This window comes from Cavia porcellus, unplaced genomic scaffold, assembly GCF_034190915.1.
Source record: "Cavia porcellus strain 051 isolate PalLab524CR breed Dunkin Hartley unplaced genomic scaffold, mCavPor4.1 scaffold_23, whole genome shotgun sequence".
NCBI lineage: Eukaryota > Metazoa > Chordata > Mammalia > Rodentia > Caviidae > Cavia > Cavia porcellus.
The window spans coordinates 26,963,195-26,986,318 of NW_026947506.1; the positions used below are offsets into that span (position 1 = coordinate 26,963,195).

At 35.0% G+C, this 23,124-nt stretch overlaps 1 pseudogene; it reads right to left on the reverse strand.

Moving 5' to 3' along the window:
- Positions 1–5,535: 5,535 nt before the first annotated feature.
- Positions 5,536–6,002, reverse strand: LOC100715599 (mitochondrial import inner membrane translocase subunit Tim17-B-like; annotated as a pseudogene).
- Positions 6,003–23,124: the final 17,122 nt, after the last annotated feature.

Sequence of the window (23,124 nt, forward strand, 5' to 3'; positions counted from 1 at the left end):
AGGCAGTGGTGAGTTCGATCCCTGGTACCGATAAAAACGAAAAAACAAAACAAAACAAAACAAAAACCAAAATTGGCCTCAGGGCTGAGAGGAGACATGGTAAGGTCCTAATTTGAGATTCAGTACTTTGGTTCATTGCATGTTTTATGAGGCTTTCGATGAACGTTGATTAATTTTAAATTCTTTCACCCTTACTTTAACCTGATTACTACTCTGCCGTTTTGGGCCCACAACTACTTCTTTGGTTGGGCCAATGTACTGCTCTGTACCAATGACACAGCTGGTATTTTTTATACTAGTAGCAAATTCTAGGATGATGCTAAGCCACTGAATTACAGGGTCTGCAGTTTCCAACACCATGGCTACCTGAATTCCCTCCCACTGGGGTTCCTGCCACTAATGAATTCAATATGAGTTTGATACTGGTTGATCCCTGGGAACCCTCAGTCATTGTCTGCATAGAAATAGTGCCCTCTCCCAAGCTCACCTACTCACAGTAGGTGTTACCTCTATTCCTACCTTGACTGGAACTGCTGCCTCACAGCCACACGCACATAGATGTGAAGCCACTGCTATCAGGGATGGGATCAGTGGTTCTCTTCTGTGTGCCACCCAGGTACACTGACCTGGTGGACCTCCTCCCTTGGTTCATGTAAGTTGCCCTGCCCTATAGACCCAGAGACTCCCATACCCACTCATCCCATTCACCCAGCTGTTCACCGGTGCATCGCCAAAACCAGGACTGGAGACAACCAGATTTTATGAGCGCTGATTTGTTTTTAATTTTTAGATTTAGTTGCTTTTCTCTTTCTATTCTTCCCTTTACTGTAACCCAGAAGTAACTGGAAGAGTGATAAACACAAACCAACTTTAACATAAGTAACAAATGGCCAATACGTAGTTTGGCTAGTCTGTCCCTAAGCATAGATGAGCTCTAATGAGACAGGGTGACTGAAGAAGGCATCCTTTCTGTACAGGATGCTGTTGATCCAGGTGGTTCCCCATGATTACATTTACACTGGTATCAGTTTTGTTCAGGGGTATTTTTGTATCACTGTTAACTGTTCTGATCTTCCTGGGTCTTAAATTTTTTTTCTACCTTGGGATCTGACTAAACTACTTCCTCACTTGCTTGGGTTGGCGGTATCCATCTCCTATCAAATGCAGACAAATCCATGCCTCATGTGAAGATGCCATGTGAGTGATCTTTTGGAAAACTGACCTCATTTCTATTTTAGTCACAGACTGACTCCTCTTGTGTATAGATTGCTCCCTCCTAAACTGGGTAATTTAGATGTGTAGTGTCAACAGCACATTATAAAGGGGAACATTTGTAAAAGGGACTTTGGCAGCTGTCAGTGTGTATAAGCAACATGGATACTAACTCTTTTATCTATAAATGTTTTCCTTACAGTTAGTCACAAAGCATTACAAAACACTAGTCACCGAAAGTTTATTTCTTGTACATAATCACTGAAACCAGAAATGTAACTTCATTCTGAATTTGAAACTAGGCATTATATTCTGATTTTCTTCGTGGGAAATGGGTTACTTTGTTGGAGTATAAATCAAAAGAAGAAGAACCAAAAAGATGCATAATATACAAAGTGACCATTACAATGTCTGATAAATTGAATCTCATGTTTAAAATATAAGATAGCTACAGAGTAGCTCCCTGACACTGGCCTTGTGAGGGACTGAGCCATATATGAGATAAACATTTGACTGCTAAAAGTGTTCTGAAATGTCTAATCATATGAATTCACTTAAACACAAAGAAAGTTCCAGATGCACCTGGAGGGCCACAGTTTCAGACCACACACATCTTTTCTATGCCATGTATATTCCGTGGTTCAGTGACTAAAGAACAGACAAAATATCTGATGAACCTGCACTTGCCAGGCAGGTGCTGTGTCACTGAGCTATATCCCCAGGCCTGGTTAACTATTTTGTTATTTGGCAGTATATACTATTCAAAGAGGACGTGGGCAAGGATTCTTATTTCTACCCAACTTCTCTGGCCTTTTCCTATTAATGTGTTGTGCTTTCATTGTGAAAATTCTGCCTTGAATCTAAGAAACTCAACCATGGGTAATGAATAGAGTATTTTTTTGTTCAAAGAACATAAACTATGAAGTAAGGAAGACAAATTTAAAACATACTGAGAGTCTACTTCTGGGAATTTTCACACATCATATTTCATTATTACAGAGATAGGTATTCAAGAAACCAACAAAAACAAATGTATAACAGTAAACTGTTTAAGAAAAATAGCCCTGTAGATTCATACTAAATTCCATTGAAAATAGTCACAAAAATACCAAGTGAAAAATATAAGTATGGAACATACTCAAATGTTGTAAAATATTTTTATTCACATTTTCATACAAAATCTGAATAGAGACACATCAATATATAACAAAGATGACTGACTATGTCAGAATGACTTTTGCCTTACTACTAATTTTTATGTAATGAACTTGGTTTGCACACATAGTAAAGATGTTGATTATAATAAAAAGTATATTTCCCAGCCTTTAGATACAATAGCATGATAGTATGTCCATAAAGCTGTATAATGGCCTCCTGGCCTTTTAAACTATCATGTCTCTTGCTTTAGAAACTCCTTTTTCAACATTAAATACCAAATGTATTGATGGAAACCCCTTACAGTGTCACTGTTAGTATAAATGAAATATGCTCACTTAATAGTGGAGTTTGAACGAAGTTTACAATCCAGATAAGGAATGATTATCTCCTTTTCTTAAAAGAATTCACTCTATTTATCTGTGACGTTTTACCTACCCTTTCCTTTTCTTTCACCATTTTCTCTTCATCGTAATTAGCAGTATTTATCACCCTAATTTCTGCTTTCATGGGGATATATAAAAAGGCTTATTTTCTTACATATATGTGTCTTTCAGTATAATCAGGATGGGAACATAAGTTGTTTCAGAAATAAAAATTCCTCTACAGCTGTGTGCTTGTCGTCAAGAGAGATCAACTCATTTAGTTAATGTGCTAGGGTATACTGGGAACAATCCTAGGAGGGAGGCCCATTTAACAAATCACAAAATAAAGTTTAGGAGCATGTTCATCTAAATCACCCATTTTTTAGGTGACAAAAGACTAAGCAACCCTCTTCTTCCCCTAGATCTTCTGAGTCCAAAACAATTTCCTCTTAGCACACAGAGGTAATCAACCAAACATTTACTTCACAAGTAGTCCAATGTGACGCGTTACAAACATAGCTTGGGTTGTGTGTCCTAAGGTTGCTACACCAATATATTTAGTTATTTTGGTGATTCACTGCTGGTTTGAATTATAAAAGACAAGAGATCATGAAGTGAAGCCACCTTCTACATCTTTTGACCAACCAAAAATGAAGTGTGGCATATTCAGTATTCTGGGCCCACTGGGACCAAAGTGGAGTTGTGTTTTCCAATAGCAAAATTAGTTATCAGAATATTATAAGATTAAAACTGATAGTCATTTCTGTCTTTATAATACACTGTTATCCAATCAGCCCTTAATAATCAGTAAAATTATTTTGCCATAAAAGAAAAAATACTATGTAATTGTTTCCTTATTTCAGGCTCTCCTTTCCTGTTCCCTCCTCTACCCTCCTTTCCTTTCTTTCTCCCTTGCCTAACCTTCCACCTCTCTCCTTTTCTTTTTCTGAAGACATTAGTTGGAAGGCTAGAAATGAAGCTGTCAGTGCTGTTTATGCAAGCAGAGGAAGAGCTTTAATTCTCAAAGGCATCTTTACTGAAAAGTAAGTGACCAGTGCTACTGACCATAAGAAATTAAATGTGAAAATAATAATTACTGTGCATATTGAATGGGTGCTATGAGCTGGGAGCTTTAGGAAAGATCTTGAGACCTCAGTATCATTGTGTTTTACAGAGCAGGGAACCAAAGTAGAGAGAACCTCAAACCAATCTGTTGAGAAATGGCAGAGTCAGGATTTTAGACACTTTTGTGTGTCTAAGTTCCACATTCTGTGAAGCCACACGATAGATCTGTATGCCTACCAGATTCAACATCCATTCTTACATTTTTTTACAGTGCCACTACAATAAACAGCTTAGGTATTTGCTGAATAATATGCAACCTAAATGTTTATCATTATATTTACATAGATGGCCAATGGCTATTTCTGTAATACACAAAAATCCAAAAGACATTACATTTTTGCTCTTTCTTTCCTGAAAGGTGTCATGATGAAAACATTTTAAATTGCTTATGGAATATAAAGAAATCTTCTACTTGGTTTTGATTCAATTCCAAACCAGAGGAATTCTTGTACTGGGGTTTGAAACAAAGCGCTGAAATGATATATGTCACTTGCTAGACTGTAAACCGCAGTCCCTCTTTTCCGATGACCTCAAGGCTTGACCAGAGAGTCCTTAGCTGCTTCTTCCAGTTACCTTTTCAAGCTGGCTGTCCTTAATATAGCTAATGCTCCCCAGATGTAGGAGCCACTGGCCTCTTTAACCCTCACTTGTCTCCCACATAGCACTGGTGTTTCTCACAGACACAAGAGAGAAAAGAAGTGCGTCTTACCAGAGAGAAAAGCACATTTTTCAAACACTTTCAGGGCATGGCAAGGTCGTGCTAAAAAATGCATCTTGTTATTTTAAATAGTTTATTTCTGAAAAAAAAATTTAAATGCGTAAAATGAAATAATAGTATAATAAAACCCTGTATGCCATTATCTAACTTTAACAAACTTAGTTGATATATCCTCTTACCAGTGTACCCCTTCCCAAATTTCAAACATTTTACACTTGTCCTTGGGGATCCTTCAGGGACCCAGGCAAATACAAATATCCACAGATGCTCAAGTGCCTCATATAAAATGGAAAAGCACTTACATATAACCTATGTAATTCTTCCCATATACTTTAATCATCTCTAGATTACTTACAGAATCTAATACAATGTAAATGCTGTGTGAACAGTTGTCAATAGGGAAATACAGAGAAAAACTCTATACATACACAATACAGATGCAGGTTTTTTCCAAGTAGTTTTGATCTGCATTTGAATGAATCCATGGATGCAGAATCTTCTCACACAGAGGGTAAGCTATGTTTGATGAATAAATATTTCAGTGAATAACTACAAATAAGAATACTTTGTTTTCACAGAGCTGTAATGCTATGATCATATCTTTAAAAATGAGTGATTCCTGAATATTATTAAGTATTCAGTTAGAATTCAAGTTTCTTCTTATTTTTTTCCAAACTGGCTTTAAATACTCACCAGGTTGTCGCATGAAGGAGCTGGGGTAAGAGTTTCTTACATGTGTGGGGCTGGGGCGCCTTGAGAGAGAAAAAGGGGACCCATCTATCAGGGGAGCTGGGGTGCCACAGCCCCCTGGCCTTGGGATAAGGGAATAGAGTAAGAGACCTTTCTGGAAGGTCCCAGGAATAACTGGGAGCCAGTCCTCCCTTCGAGGTAGATTATCGGGGAGGGAACTGAGGGGCAGCTCCCATGGTGGCCGTGGCATGGTGTCAGGTGGTGATTTCCTCAATGGCAATGCTGATAGCTGGGATAGCCTGGGCTGGGGTACTCTCCTTAGTAGGCAGCTGGCTTGGGTCCTCCAGGAATGGGGTTGCATCACGGAACAGCTAGGAAGTGTGGCGAGTGAGGAGGATGCTGATGCTCTCAGCGAGGGCCAGCAGGATGCCCCCCACCATGGCCAGTGGGCCACTGCAGGTGATGGGGCTCCAGGGGTGCTCCTTGTCCCACATCTGCAGCAGGCCACAGTTGATGATGGAGAACAGTCGTCCCATTGAGAAAATACCTCCAAGATGGGGTGCTCGGATCCTCACAGCATTAACCCTGCCCCTCAACTTGTGTTGAATTCCAACAGGAGCCTTGTGGAAGCCCTTGATGGCCTGGAAGACCCCACCACCCATCATGCCCACCACTAAGGCTCCACTACAGCCATCCACAGCTTTCCATAACCAGGGCTCTCAAGTATATTCCTCCATGGCTCCTCCTATTATTTTTCTAATGTCGAAAATATCAGTATGCAAATAAGGTATACATGTAATCCTTATTATATGTCTTTTACTCTCTTTTTTTGGTCATTTTTCTCCCCTTTCCAGTTATCATTTCCTCCAGCAGAAACTCAATCACTTACCTGCAGGACTTTGCTGGCATGGCTTAACATGTTTCTCTATTTTAGGTACTGCAAATTAATAGTGTAACTGGCTCTAGGAGATTAATCAGGTTTAGGTTTCCAAAAAGACCCTTTTATGGTATGGAGGCATTTTTTCCTCCTCACTTGGCAGTGTTAGATTATCTGGTTATCCACCTCATATTTGATATAATCAGTAAAGCTATGTCTACTTCATTTTGGGCTACCAAAGGGTGACATTCTAACTCTATCATTTTTTCATTAATTTTCTGAAATGTTGTAATAAGGAAAATCTTACTCTTATCTACGATTTGGTTGCTTAGTAGTTTGACTGTCCCTGAAGTTTCAAAATCATTAGTTCACTGGTAGTTTCCACTGTCTGACCAGTCTTTTTAAAGACCATGATACCATGGATTTGGTATTTGACATGTCTCAGTCTTTTTCCAGTTTTTTCTCCTTCTCTTTGATCCTTCTATTTTCTCAATATTAAGAATCTCTGAAAGTTGGCTCTTGAATTTTTAATATAAAACTAGCAAGTAATATTTGGGAGCTGCTTGTTATCTTGTGTGACAAGAATTTCTAAAATGATGTTGTATATTTCCTGTCCTACACCCGAAGTTAGCCATTTTCTAGGGAATTCTGGTCCCTGTTGGAAAGAAGTTGGGCTTCAACATTAAATTCTGAGTGCTGAGATACTTGTTACTGTGGAGTATGTCAGTATTTCTAGGCCTTTTCAGTTGAAAAATTAGACAAAAATGTTAACTGAAAGCACCATGAACTTACAGTGACATTTCAAACACATGAAAAGGTCTTTACTTAATTTTTTATTTCTCACATTTATTGCTCCTTTTTTGGCTTGCCAAAAATCTGGCATGTGAAGTCACACAGGGTCATAGAGTTGTGACACAGAAGTACATCATGTACACATCTTTTGTATAAGAAAATTCCCACTACCACCTGTAACATTGTAACTGAAAAGTATGAGATTTCTTTGTAGCAGTTTTAGCTTAGAAAATACATCCTTCACAATGTACAGTTTAAAAATATATTTATAGCTGTTTGGATCAGTTATTTTCTTTGTGATTATGCCATTTGCTTGTTTCTCATTTTAGAATCATTTGTTTTAATGGAAAATTTAAAGGCTATTTTGAAATTGACTTTTTATCATTTAAAATGTGCAGTGTTTTGAAATTAATCCTATGAAACAAGATACATTCGTTGGGTCTGCTTGTTACCTATGGCCCTCACGCTTTCTCCCTGTATACTTGCAGAAATGCTACAGGGTGTATATGTCTACCATGTACTATATTTTCCCTGTATCACAATCACTTATTCATAGTGCCACAGTTAACTATATACTAATACCCCAAGACCTGAAACTGATATACTTATAGTCATTTTTATAATTGAAATCCTGTTTTCTAGGACTTCGGGAAGAATTCATTAGCTGTTCATAAGAGTATGATTTTATATTGAAAAACAGTTTTTCCAGATATAAAATACTTTGATCAGATTTTCTGCTCCACTGGAGAAGGTATAAAATTTTGTTATTGAAAACTCTAGACAATCTCATTTTCCTTCAGTTACAAGTGACTTAGACTTTTTTGTCCAAATGCCAAAATAATGTATTTAGTTTCTTCATAGACCAATTATTTCCTTAGGTTTTTCTGTGTTCAGTTTCTTTTTCTGACTACACGGTGTGTCAATGTGTATTTTCAGATACATACACACAAACGTGTATACACATATATCTTTAATTTTAGGAAAGTTTATTTTTGCTTGTGTTAATCTGCTTATATTGATTTGGTTTTCTTCTTTGTAAACTCTTAATATATACATGCTGTTTCTCTTTTTCTATCTTTCATACTGTAGAATTAGTGAGCTCCAGAGTGCTGATAACTGAGTAAAACCTTTCAAAAACCCAATTTTAAGTGAGAAGTAAAATTTTAGTGACTATAGTCCAAGCATAGAATTGATTGACAAGATACTGGATGGAATACTTTCTACAAGTCAACCAACTGTCTACTGCCTAGTAATCTTATGTTTTATTTCCTGAAGTGGTAAAAATCAGAAACTGTAGAAAATGTACACTATATTTGAGATTATACAGTTTCTACAATATAGCTTACTAAACATTTCCAGGGCAATTAATTATAAATCATTTCTAGGCAATGCTGTATTTTTTTTTCCCAAATGCTACACTTCTTTTTATGAGTGGCATCGTAACTAGGCTTTTCATTTTTTTCCTGGATGCTAGGAATCTGAGCCAAATTGTGGCTCGGTCTTAAAGTAATAGACAAAATTATGCAGAGATTCTTATTGCATGCATGTATTTTTTAAACTTAGACCCAGCTACTACTTCAAAGGTATTTAAATCTTGTTAGAAAGGAAATAACCTGCAGAAAACTTGTATACAAAATTTAGTTGGAATATGCATTATGAGAATGTCTGGACATTTAATCAGATTCTAGTTTTAAAACAGTATCTGTAATACAGAAAGAATGTTAAAATCATGTGTGTTACATTTATTATTGTATTTTATTTATAAAATAAAAGCTTGCATCCTGGTTTAGTTTTAAACTTCAATGATTTGCATTAAAATAAATGACTTACTTGCTACACCACACCACTGCTTTATATCTTTCAAGGTATAATTTAAAATGAACTAATGAATTTCAAATCAATCACTCAAAGTTATGGCATCAATCATTCAAACTTACGGTGTTTACAAGTGTAGACCATGTAATGCAAAAAAGAAAAGCTAAGCTCTTTTACTACAAATATGAAATACTTCATGAAAATTCATTAACAAATTCATTAACTTTGGAATAGATACTATTATGATTATCATTCTTAATAGTGTCTTTCTTAAAATAGGTTGAGACAAAAACCATTTCAGTAAGGTCACTTATTATTTTGACACAAGCTAGTTTCATTTTCCTTCTCCGCTACATTTCTTTTCCTCCTATCATCACATTGCGTTTTCTTGGGCACGGGTAAATGTCTTGTGGTCTTTTGGTAAACATTCATCAAGCTGATAAATGGCTTATTACCATGCATCAGATGCCTCTGGAGAAATGCTTCCATCACTTCACCAAGAATTTGAAACTGTGTATATAGTTCTTTGCCTGACAGATAAAGACAAAAGACCTTGCAACGTTGAGCATTTTATTTAAAAAGGCTTTAGAGCAGGCTGGGGATTTAGCTCAGCGGCATTAAGCGCCTGCCTAGTAAGCGGGCAGTCGTGAGTTCAATCCCCGGTACCGATAAAAAGGAAAAAGACCAAAAAAAAAAAAAAAAAAAAAGTGCTTTAGACTGAATATCTATATAGCTGTTACAGTGAATATAATTAAAGCTTGTTTATTGTATGCCCAGCTTCGTATGGTTATATATTGAATGGGGATAGTAACCTCATACAAACTAAAGTAACAGAAGGTTATCTGGAACTTGGATTGATAATGCATGAAGAGAAAACCCAACAGTCTACTAGTTAAACCTTGCTTTGTAAATGACAACTAAAATGTACAGACAATGATATTTTAAAAACTAACACTGAAATATAACAAATACATCAATCTATCTGTCTGTCTATCTAATTATCTACACCAGGAAATGAAGAGGTAGACCCAAGCATGAAATACTTATTAAATCAAGACTGGCCAAACTTAGTAGGTAAAAACTTTATGTTTGGGTACCCAAACTACCTCACCTAAACATGTAACTGAATGAGCTCACATTCTAGTATTCATGTTGTCTTGCACCAGTGATTTATTTTTAAGTATTTGGTGCCTCGACACAAGAGTATTTTATGTAGTGATTCCCATAATCAAGCTCATTAACATATGTATCAACTGACATTATCTTTATGGATATTTCATAAGAATATTTAAGATCTCAGCACATTTTGGCTATGTTATAAATTATTATTAGTTATAATTTCCAAGTTTTATGTTAGTTTTTTGGTTCTTATATCTGAAAGTTTATATCTTGACCAAGCATGCCCACTGTCCCTTGTTCCCTAACTTCTGGTAATAACCATTCTCCAATCTGTTTCTTCAAATTCAACTATGTTACGTTTCACACAGAAATGATATATCATGCAATACTTGTCTTTCTTTATCTTTTCACTTAGAATAATGTCTTCATGTCATCTATGCTGTGATAAATTGCAATATTTTCTTTTTTAAAAAAATGAATATTTCATTATATATGTATATATAAATATACAGACTCATACACAGCTACATACAAAAATATTTTTCATTGAAATCCTACTCATAACTTTCTTCTTTCTTTTTATTGGAATATGTTAGTGATACATAATACTTATATTTATCTTGGGTAATTTGTACATATACATATCATGTCTTATCATTTTTCCTTCCAATTTCCTTCTGATCTCCCCCATTTCTGAATCTCTTTCCCATTTCCACAAGTCTATCTCCCTGTTTCTATCATGTCTCTTTTATTTTGCTCTTAATTTTGAGTCTCTCATATAAGAGAAACCATGCAACATATAATCTTCTGTATGCGATATATTCCACTTGTATTCGTAAGATGAATCTGTTTTCCTACAAATGATTCAAATTTATTCCCCTGTACAGTTTAGTAGTATTGTACATATAGTATATTATGTGGATACATAATGTTATATATTACTAATTATAGTCTTTTTTAAAGCAATTAGAAATATAGTTGGAATTTATACTCTTGCAATGAAGTAGGAAAGTAGCTCTGAATAAGTCCTTTCTTGTTTGGAGAGAAAGGAAATTACACTAAACTCTTAGTGTAATTAAATTTTAAAATTAACAATATTTAGATTTGATTGAATGTTTTAAAGTATTTAGAAAGTTGCTAATGATAACAAGTTGAATAGTGTTAGTGTGCTTATTTTCTCATGACAGGAAGGAAAAACATCCAGGTGGAATTTCCTAAGTCATTTGCACTTCAAGCAAATGATTATACATATAGTTATTCACTTGACTAGAATTAGTAGTTAGCTTGCAATTTGATGCAATGGAGTGAAAAATATTTGAGGTTGGAATTTGCTTATGTGAATTTTTTTATGATTCATTAAGTCATTTTAAATGCCTAAATTGGATTCTAACAATGACACTTTTTTTCTTCATGCTAATTCAAATCACAGAGCCAATGGCACTTAAGAGGTCTAATGAGTTAGGTTATAAGCAAAGGCTTACCACTGCTTGTGGTCAGACATCTGATTTTGATTATGGAGAGGTAGGTAAACATTGATGCTATGGTCAGATAGAAGCTGGTATGCCTTTTCTAAGCTCATTAGAGCTTGTAACTTGCCAGTTTACACACACACATACACAAAAGAAGTCTGAACTGCAGGCTAGTTTCTGAACTCTTTGTTTTTATATCCTACTGATAATCTTCTAGAGGGAAAAATACAGCCTCAAATGTAACAGTAGATTAAATAAGCAAGAATACAGAAAGTGAGAATGGATTATCTTTCAGTTCATGCTCTCTCGCACTCACTCTCCAGGTCCCACCCCAGAGTCTCACTGGAGCCATAGTTATTTATCCCTAAATCACATGGTCCCTTTCTCTGAAACTTCATATTTTCCCTAACTGCACTCTTACCCCAGCCAAAAAACAAGAGACCAAAAACAACATCTAAGAAAGCTCCACAAAGGTTTTATTCAACCTCCTTCATGGCCTACCTCTCATCAAATGAATTCCTTGGAAGTCAGGTCATGATTAGACATGCTAGTTTGCTGCAGACTCATTCTATTCATTTGACAAAAATCAGAATAACAAAGATAAAATATTCAACACCTTTCATAACTTTTTCTTCCCTCTGCATTTTATGCTATAGTATGTACTTTTCTTCATTGCCTAATAAGTACAACAATGAAAATTGACTTTAATAAATTTAATTCATTTAGCAGTAGTCTCACTCAAGTATATTAAGGTTGTTTTTTGATAATTTTTCTCTTCAGTCTCTATCAACTATATTTTAAAGTGTCATGTTTTAAAACCAAAAGTTTAAGTCACTGTTTAGTTCTGTCTTCGATTCCTTCATAGTTTCTGTAATCTCACTATGCAAAGATAAGCACTGCAGAAAGTTCTTGGAGGTGGTGTGATATTAATCACCTTCTCGAACTCAAGGAATAACCAGGAAATATTCCCCCTGCCCCACTGCCTCTGAGTGACCATCACCTTATGCCTGACTGACCATCACCAAACATACTTGGGTTTCTGGAGACAGGACCACATCTGTGGTTCCAGCAACCCTTGAAGATTGTTTCTGATTTTCCTTGGGACAGCTTCTTAGAATAAACCTGCCCTATAGGATTGTTGACACAATTTGTCTAAAAAACAAAACAGAACCAGTGAAAAACAGATTCGTATTACAATGGCTAGAACCAAAAGAAAACAAGGTAAAATACTTGCAAATATAATACTATATGTACTTATCTTCATATCTACATCTGCTTCTTGGAGAATCTGTAAAAACAGTGTGCTCAAAATGATGAATTTTGCCATACATAAATTATAGTTAAAAAGAACCATAGACTTGGCAAGTAGTAACAGCTTGATAAAATACTAATTTTAATAGCTGTCCTGAAGCAATTTTGAAAAGTCAGAAAAATCACTCTTTTGCTAACATATTCTCATATCCAACTGAGTAACTGGAGTGCAAAAATTGCAATGTATATAGCAATGATCTTAATTTGACAACATTAGTCAAGTAATTGCTGGACAATTTCAGTTCTATATTTGAAATAATTTTAAGCACTGTAGATAAAAAAAAAAGAGCTGAGTTAAAGATTTGCCGTAACGATTCAATGAGTTGGTGAATTTGGTAAAGATTTTAAAATAAGTCACTTAAAATTAATTCAAACATATTTAAGAAGTCTTTATTTCAATGGTTAATTTAAAACTTGTTCATCTATTAGAGTCTGTTGTTTACATGCTTTGCTTCTTTTCAGATTTCAAAGATAATATATTTGTCCTATAATACAGTCATAAAATGTAACTGAAAAATGTGCAAGAATAATAATGTTCCAGCAGCCCAAATCCCAGGACTCTCCCCCACCCCAAGATTATATCCTAGAAATCTCACCTTAGCTCTTTCCATATTGGTATTTATTATTTATTTGTTGTTATTTTTCTTAAATTGTCAGACAACATTATGTGCTTTTATTGCATACAGCACGGTGTTTTAAAGTGCTTGTACATTGTGGAATGGTTAATTCTAGCTAATTGAAAAATACATTGTCTCACAGAGGTTTTTTTTTTTTTTTTTGGTGACAGTACATTAATATCTCCTGTATGTTTTTTAACTGCTATTTATTCTGATTAACTATATTCATCTTGTTACACCATAGATTTCTTGATCAACTCTTTAGATACTATATATGAATAAGGTAATGCAGTTGTTGTCTATGTCCAGTTTATTTTACATAAATGATGCCTGCTAAAGTCACCCATTTTGTTATGACTATCAAGATTTCATTTTTTAAGACTGAATGATGTTCCAAGTTTTGTATATTTGTATAAGCAAGTGAGTCAGATAGAAATATTATAGGCAGTCAAACATGACTGGGCCCTCAAAGGAGTGAGTGCAGAAGACCATACACCTTGCAACTGTGGGGGAGACAGACAGACACCAGACCTCAAAGCAAAAGATAAAACGAATGCACCCACCTACTTCCTAAGGATAAACATCAAGGGCTGGCATTCTAAATAGGTTTCTATTCCCCCAGGAGGCCAGGAGTCACTAACCCAACCCCCTATGGAAGAGTTCTGCTCTGTGTGCATGCTTGCTTGCTACAGGACTTGCTTCCCACTTTGTCCCCGATCTCATCAGTTTTACCAGAGCAATTAATCTTATTGGTTGGCCACAGTTCTGTCCCATCTCATGCCAGGTCTCATTTTTCCCCACCATGGACCTGCCTCACCTTGAGGTTTTCCTCTATAAAATCCCTAAAAAAGACAAGGTCCTCAGTAACCAACTTGGGGACCCCTTCTGTTTCTCTCTCAGACAGAAGCTTTCTTTCTCTCGATAAATATATCCTACTCTTAAGCTCCATTGTTCCAAAAATTCATTCTTTAATTCTAGAAAGCACGAATTCATACCCAATATCTAGTAGGTTGGAATTTCTTTCCCCTGTATCATGTTCACTGCATTTTCTTCATCTGATCATTCGTCAACGACACGGAGCTGGATTCTATGGCTATTGTGAATATTGCTGCTATAAACATGAGTGTAAATATCTTTTCAGCATACTGATTTCATTTTCTCTGGCTTTATCCCACTGGTAAGACTTCTGGATCATCCAGTGTCTCTGTTTTTAGTTTTTTGAGGAATTGCCATACTGTTTTCAATAATGGTTGCATTAACCTTGTTTCCACCACAGTGTACAAGGGTTCCCTTTCTCCACATCTCACCAAAATTTATTACTTTTTTTAATTTTAAAGAGGATAAAATCAAGAAAAATAAAACAGAATAAAATCAATCAAAATAAGTGATACAGGACTTCAAAACCTTACATAAACAGTAATAGTTACCATAATTCCTTTTATTGTCTTCAAAATAGCTGCAGATACCTTCAGACATAGTAAAAATCAAACAGTACAGAATGGAACAGAAACAATAAAAATAAAACAATGAATGCAATAAAGGTCTTCAAAACAACCCGATAGTAAATCCAAAATGGCTATGCCCATTTGGCTATCTTTTAAATAGCTTCTCATGCCACCAGATTTAACATAATCAAACAAAACAAAAGAAAATAAAATCCAACCTCACAAAACAATGAAAATAATATGATTTCCAGGGAGGATCACTTCCTGGTGAAGCCCAGTTGTTTCCCTGTGCAGTCCATGAATGACACTGACTCACCAAGAGACGCTTGGCTCTGACTGTCCCCACTCCAGCACCGACCCCTCATGATGCTCCATGTGCATTTACTATCAAGCAAGCACTCAATTTATTCTTTCTCTAAGCTGTTGGAAGTTCTACCTGGCTTTAAAGATTTGTTGCAAGAGAAATACAATGACAATTTCAGAAAGATCATTTGTTTTTTTTGATCAGAAAATGTGACAAGATCACTAGTTCTTTCAACTAATGAAAACATTTCTAATCAACAAATGCAGTGGTGGAGATGTAGACCTTGTAATTTCAGGTACTTTTGTGAATTTGCTTCTGGAGACTGAGAATCCACTGCCTCTGAAGTTCTAATTAAACCACTGTAAAATGTAAAATCAGGTTAGTAAAACGCAAGCTTAATGAACTCCTCTAGATAGTAGATTGAAGATAACTTGCATATCATACTGAATATAGTCAATTAAATGCTGACTGTTGCAGGTATAAAGCAGCAACTTAACTTCATAATTTTTCTAAAAGACAGTGGCAACAAAAAAGAAAGTGAATTTCTTTATTATTATTAACTTTTATTCAATAATTTAAAGCCATCAGGAGTGGCATCTCTGATAACCATGGTTATAATGGAAAAGAAACAGACAGTGCCAGAAGATAGCAATTGAATGTGTATAATTTTTTTTGATTCTGGATACCAATTAAAATACTTACGAAAAGAGTATTTATGGCTACTACATTTATAGCTAAAGAGCACCTTTAAAGTTTAATGAATTTATGAGTGCACGTTTTTCCCATAGTCAAAGACATTCATGTAAAATGCCCAAGGCTTTGTTATAATTGGAAATAAACAGGCAAAAACAAATTATTTTTCCATAGCTCACTACTTGCATTTCTTCACAGAAGATTCTAAAATCTTAGTTACAAACTTGGAAATACTTGCATCATTTTCCAAAATGAAAAATAAATGTTTAAAAGATAAGCACATTTTAAAATTTAAATCATAAGACGTGTAGGATAAATATTCAGAGGAAAGCATGAATTTGAAATACTTTTTGAAAGACAATGGAATCACTTTGAGGAATAGCCACTTGGCTGCCTTTGTTTCTGACACCATGATAGGAGCATGTTATGGTCACTGGTGGTTTGATAAATGACTTTCCCATCATAGTCTCATTTTGTGGGTTTAGGTCAGACACCGTATTGTGACTTGGTTGGTGTGGAGGCTGGCATTTTACTATATTTTTAGAATATTTAGTCTATTTAGAAAGTTTACATAATTCTGGTTACAGTGACTAAAGTGACTAGGTTTAAAATAAGAGTGACTTTACCAAAACAAACTCTCTCAGCGTTAGAGGGGTGGTAGCACATCCCACATGTCAAAATGTTACCGATGCCAGGTTTTGGTGCTTAAGATTACAAATAAGGGTGCCCGTGAAGGAACAAAAACATTTTGTCTGCTATTTGTAGGCATGTCTGCTATTTGAAAGGCCAAGTGAAAGAAAATGTCCATTTTACCATTGCACACAGTCTAGTGTAGGGTTTTATTGATTTTGCCAGCTCTGAAGAATCAATAGGGATCTCCTGCAGCACTCTTTGGGAGATAACTAGGGTAGTATATGGTGCCTTGCTAGACAAGATGAACTGAATGGATGAGCAGAGGCATTTTGATATATCTGGACTAAAGACAACCATCGAGAAATACTCAACTTCTGGCTGTTATGTGGCTTATATCATACTTCAAGTCTATTGAATCAGAAGTTCTCTGTAGTCCTATTTAAAAACTCTGTCTTCATTCAAATAATGTATAAACACAAAATGCATATTTACAGCTCTTACACATATATGTGTATCAATACATATATATTTCTTGCATTTTAAGCAGAGCAGAAAATTTAATTTAATGTTCAAAACATTGTGGTGGAAAGTCTAGCTAAAATGAAACCCACTTTTTGTTCAATTGTTAAGTAGCACATTAAAAGTATTTTAAGGTGCATATTGTAGTGAGAACTGAAATCACTGGGAAGTATAAAAAAGGTGATATAGCCAAGCAATAAATATGAGTGTTCCATAGAAAGAGTCTAAAAAACTATAAGCATTTCCTTTGCCTAAGCATTATACATCTAGTTAGTGGACATTTTTAGACGTATTCTTTTTTTAAAATTACATTCATGTCACAAAAGAGACTTGCACACAACTTTTCTTTCAAAATAGAAGTTTAGCATTTCTGATTTGTCTGTAGGAATTCTTTTAATATATTCTGGATACTAATGCCTGGTAGTTATGTGAATTTCAAATATATTTTTCTAGTTTGCATATTATTTATTCATTTTGTTTAGAGTAAATTTTGATAACAAATTGGTGCCTTAGAGCATTTACTACGGCAGAAGTCTTTCAAAATTTTGGTTGTGCTTTTCTATGGGGAGATATATAAGAGGATTTAGCTCAGCAGTACAAGTGCCTGCCTTACAAGAAGAAGACTAGTAGACTTATCTACAGAGACTGCCTAATTACTCAATCAACTAACTACTCAAATTACTCAAGGTTGTAATTCATAATTCTTTGTACTACCATATGTAGACTCCCTCTGCACAATTTTGTGGGACGGTCTTGTGTCTCTTCTTCACATGTGATAAGAATACCAGAAAGAGACAGAACATCTATGACTTTGTATGCCTTCAGCTTAGATCAGTACTTAATTTATTTCTGCAAAGAATCTGTTTGTGACCAAACAAGATCACATTCACAGATCTTTGTTTCCCTGGTTACTGCTTTCTTGTGATCATTGCATTAGCACTGGAGTAGACCATGGTAGGGGATGACTGAGGTCAATTGGTTACACCATCCTGTGTTTGCTTGGCTGTTTAGAATTTCTCATATTTTTCCTTGTTGGAATGTTTATTACTCTTCAGGTCAAAAAGTGAGTATGAAGGTTATGCGATCTAGCTGGTATATTGTTCCAATTTTAGATTTAAGGCTGATGGAAGTAACACTCAGTGTACCTTCTGGAGCTGAATTTATGTCAAGACTTCTTTCATTACTTAACTGTTATATAGTTTTATTCTAAAGAGAAGGGTCATTTGTCACTCTGCGTATCAATGTCAGTTCAGTCCCCTGTCTCCAATTGTCCTCATGATGGTTGGGATGTTCTCTTTCCCACTGTTCAATGGTTTAACATCCCGTGTGGAAGGACCAGGAGAATTACTCCCGAGTGTTATGATTGTAGGGCCCTTACTCCTAGTCATTTAAACCCTGCAAGAGCCTACTAGGTTTGGGTCAAAAAGTATTCATTCCTTGGGCCACCAAAGACTGCGTGCTATTAAATGTCAACAGACTTGGTCTTACTGCCATTTATTGAGGTATCTATGCCCACCTTGATTCTGATGGGCAAGTCACACTCCTTGGCCTCTATTATTTTGGGCCGATTCCCACTGCTGTCAGTGAGCCTATTTCTGAAAAGATAACTCTAAGCTTGAGAACAGAGATTCTCAATGATGCAGGTCGATCCCTCACGGAGATTCTTTATTGTCCTAGTAAATGGAGTATTCTTGAGGCCTTCGTGTAGAATATAGGTTACAGCTGATAACACTTTTATTTGTCCTTTTATTTCTGGCATTTATTTTCAAATCTCCACTTCTCTGAAATTTTCAATCCCTTCCTTCACTGCTTGGTATGGAAATTCTAGCATTTTTATTTTACTTAGTTAAGTGCTATTATTTTCAGGCATTCAAGAGCTACCCTAGAAATATATTAATATTGTCTGCTCTGGTTCTCGCTCAGAGATTAAATCATTTGATGTAAAAATGTGTTGTCAAATTTTTTAAAAATGTATAAAAATTCTCTCTCTTAGCTAAATAATTATCTAGCATGCTTGGTCCAATACCTTCATACTCTAATTCCATGTGTCTTTAATCTCCTTCTGCCCGGACAAGTTGACAGGGCTCAGTAGCTCCACCCAGCTCTCCAATCATTTTTATAATTTTACTGGATGTTCATTAAATCTGTGTGTTAATATAGGAAAAGCCGAGTCTATTCAGGAATAGGTTATTTGTTTTCATTTGTTCAGGACTCCTTCATGAATCATTTGGTCAAAAGATAGATGCAAAAATGCTTAATGGATCAAATTATAAAATTTTGTCAGAAATGATCGATAATCATGGGTAAATTCTGACAAACTGTTAGTTATTGAACTATTCCTACATATTTTTAGGTGTCATTGAAATATATGCTGCATAACTATTCATTTCTGACATAAATGACTTTTGTAAATTTATTTTTGTATTAAAAACTTGTTATTTTGTTGGGTGCAGTGGTGCATGCCTGTAATCCCAGAACTAGAGAGGCTGAAGCAGGAGGATTGTTGCTAGTTCAAAACCAGCCTGGGCTACAAAGTGAGCTCAAGGTCAGCCTGAATGCATAGTGAAACCCTGTCTCAAAAAGACAAAACAAAACAAACAAAAAATGGTTACTGTTTCATATTTAATTTTTAAGTGTTCCACAACTTCTATTAAGATTTTCTTCACAAAAAATTGACTTCTGAAGTAAAAGAGAATTTTGATTTTTTTTCTTGCTTTTATTTTTCATTTTTTTCATTATAGAGCTAGATCCTACAATCAAAGTCTTAGTAGAAGTGGTGGTAATATATGTATTTCATTTTTTTCTGATCTTAAAGAAAATGCTTTCAATGTTTTACCCTTAGTTTTGATATGTGTTCTACTTAATTGTTTTTAATTTAGTTTTTATAAAACTAATGTCATTGTTTTTATTCCGCTTTGGCTAAAACACCTTAAAATATCAAACATGAATTTTGAACTTTTAAAAATACTTTTTCTGTAACTATTAAAATAATCACCTGCCTTTCTTTCTTTAATTATGCAACAAATTAAATGATTTCTCATTCAGCCAACATTGCATTCTTGGGATAATCTTACATTTTTCATTAGGCATTATCTTTTATATTATTGCGTATAGATTCATATTTTCTTTAACTTAACATTTTTCGTTTTGTCTGAGAGCTATCATTGTTATGTAATTTTTATTAATTTGACTGTTATAGTTAGGTTTGGGCATCAAAATGCTGAGCTCACAAAATGAAGTGGACATGTTGCCTCTGCTTGCATTTTTTGTAAGAATTTTATAAAGAAACTGAAATTATCTTTCTTTAAATATGGGGTTGAAATAGTTTATAAAGTTGTCTGGTTCTAATGTTTTCTTTGTGGGGAATTTTCTATTGACTTTGAATCATCTTTACTCCAGGATAATATATACTTCTTGGTATTTTTTGAGACACTGAAATACTGGTAGGTGAATCATAGTACTATTATTTCCCCCAAATTATCACTATCTAAGAGAAATATTATACTCATCAAATTTCTACAAATAATGACTGGAGAGCACTAAAAATTTCTATTTCTATGGCAAAATTCTTGGAATCTCATTGGAAATCACAACTTACAGGCAAGTAACAAAAATAAATTGTTAGTGTGATCTATTTTGTGTTATAGATCTAGGTTTGCAGAATAGTAATATTAAGATGAAAAATAAATTTTCTCATTAATGCTTATTTGAATAAATGCTCATATTTTTTAATCATTTTTATTTGCTCATAACTTTATTTTCCTTAGTCTGTTTTGTGAATATATTCTTCCAAGTGAGGTAACTACAACTGAAATCTATTTCTGCATGCATTAGACTATATCCTTTCACCTCTCTGGAGATATATATATATATATATATATATATATATATATAATCAGAGCAGAACAATTCAAGCGATACAGGACTTCAAAACAAGACAACAGGAGATCAACAATGATTACCATAATATCTCTCATTTTCTTCAAAATAGCTGTCCATATCATCACACATAATAAAACCAAATGATATAAAACAGACTACAACCAATCAAAAACCAAAGAATGAAAGACGTACAGGACTTCAAAAAGGACAACAAGAAATCAACAGTGGCCAACATAATGCCTCATTTTCTTCAAAATAGCTGTCCTTACTATTACACATAATAAAATCAAAATCAAACAGAACAAAATGAAGTGGATATGTTCACTAATCAAAATAAAAATGAAAACATTACAGGACCTCGGAACAAGATATTGGAAAATCAACAATGGTTACTATATTTATTTTTATTTTATTTATTTATTTAATTTTTGGTACTGGGGATCGAACTCACAATTGCATACTTGCAAGGCAGGCGTTTATGCTGCTGAGTTAAATCCCCGGCCCAACAATGGTTACTATAATACATCCTGCCATCCTCAAAACAATCGCCCATACCATCAGACACAGTAAAATCTAACAAAACAAGACAGAACAAAATCAGACCCAACAAAACCATGAAAATAATACAAGAATTCAAATCAAGATAATCAAAAATTAACAGTGGTTACCACTTTCCCTTTTTAGGTGTTTCCTCCCCTATCATCTGTTGTACTTTTTGAATCCCACTAACTCCTCCAGGTTTTTATGTTAGGAAGATAACTTGGTGTTTAACCATACAAATCCAAACCATTTCAACCATAAGCATGATCCCTGGTAGCATCCATTTACCTACAAGAGCCTCAGTCTATCCTACTTTATAGCTGAGTAGCTTTCCATTCTATGAAAATATCATATCTTTCTTATCCATTCTGTGGCTGATGAGCAAGTTGCCCTTGCTTTTTTCTTGTCTCCTGTCATGCAGAACAATTGTTTTCTCTCGTTTGATTTTCAGTCTGTGAATTTTCTTTCAGGTTGGATGTGTTCCTTGTATACAGTATATTGATGGATCTTGTTTCTTGATTCACTCTCCCTGTGTTTCTTTTTATTGGTACATTGAGGCCATCTGCATAAATGGAAACAACTGGCATGCATTGGTTCATCTCTGACATGCTATCCTCCTGCTGTTGGCCTTTTACTGTTCCCTTCATTTAATTGTCTGTCCTGCTTGATGATCCTCCTCCCCTGCTGTTCCTGGAACCATGGTCTTCTTTATCTCTCACTAGAATGTCCTTCAGCATTCTCTGTAGGGTTGGTTTGGTGGCCAGGAATTCCTTCAGTTGTTCTTTATCATGGGAGTATCTTATTTTTTCAACAATTTTGAAAGATAATTTTTCAGGGTACATCAATCTGTGTTGGAAGTTGATTTCTTTCAGGATTTGAAACACTTCACTCTAAACTCTTTTTGACTTGATGGTTTATGTTGACAAGTGTGCGGTAATTCTGATTGGTTTTTCTTTATAAGTGATCTGTTTCTTTTCTCTAATAGATTTTAATATTCTGTTCTCGTGCTGAATTTATGAGACCTTGATTATTATATGTCTGGGTGTATATTTATTTTGGTTATGGCTAGTGGAGTCCTATATGCCTTGCTTATCTGTATGCCAGATCCTTTCCCCATGTTTGGGAAGTTTTCTGCTATTACTTCTGTAAAAATCTATTCATTTTATTTTTATAAGCTTTTTCGCTTATACCTATGACTCTTAAATTATTTTTCTTTGAGTCATTTTTAAACTACTGAATTGTTATTTCCTGGTTCCTTGTTATTTTTAAGAGATCTTTCCTTTCATGATTGCTAGCTGGTGATCTTATATTCAAGATCTGAAAGTCTATCTTCAGTCTCTTTCAAGTGGTTTTGCCAGCTTTTGTTCAACTTTTTAATTTCCTTGATATCTCTTTGAATCTGCTTCCTACAATGTAATTCCTTCCTATATTGTTCATTCAATATGCTTCTTTTTTCCTATGCTTCTCTTTTTTAAATCTATGTCTTCTTTAGATATGCCCAGCAATTCTTTCATTATGTTTTTGATTTCTTCTTTTACCTGAGACATTATTTCTGATCTGCTTACTTTAACAGACTCATGAAGCTGTTTCTTTACTTCACTTGCTGTCCTCCCAGAGATTTCAGGTGTGTGATCTCCATTTTCTTCCATGACTATATTTCCCAGATTTTTTTTTGTGTGGACTGGAGATCTGAGATTTCCTTTTGCTCCTTCATCTTGACATTCTCCAGTGTTCCTCACAATAAAGCCAGTTGTGGGGTCCCAGGCACTTCCCACACTGGCTGCCCCTCCATAGTGTAGGGTAAGGGGACAGGCATCCAGGTTCCGAAGGAGGTAGCAGGTCA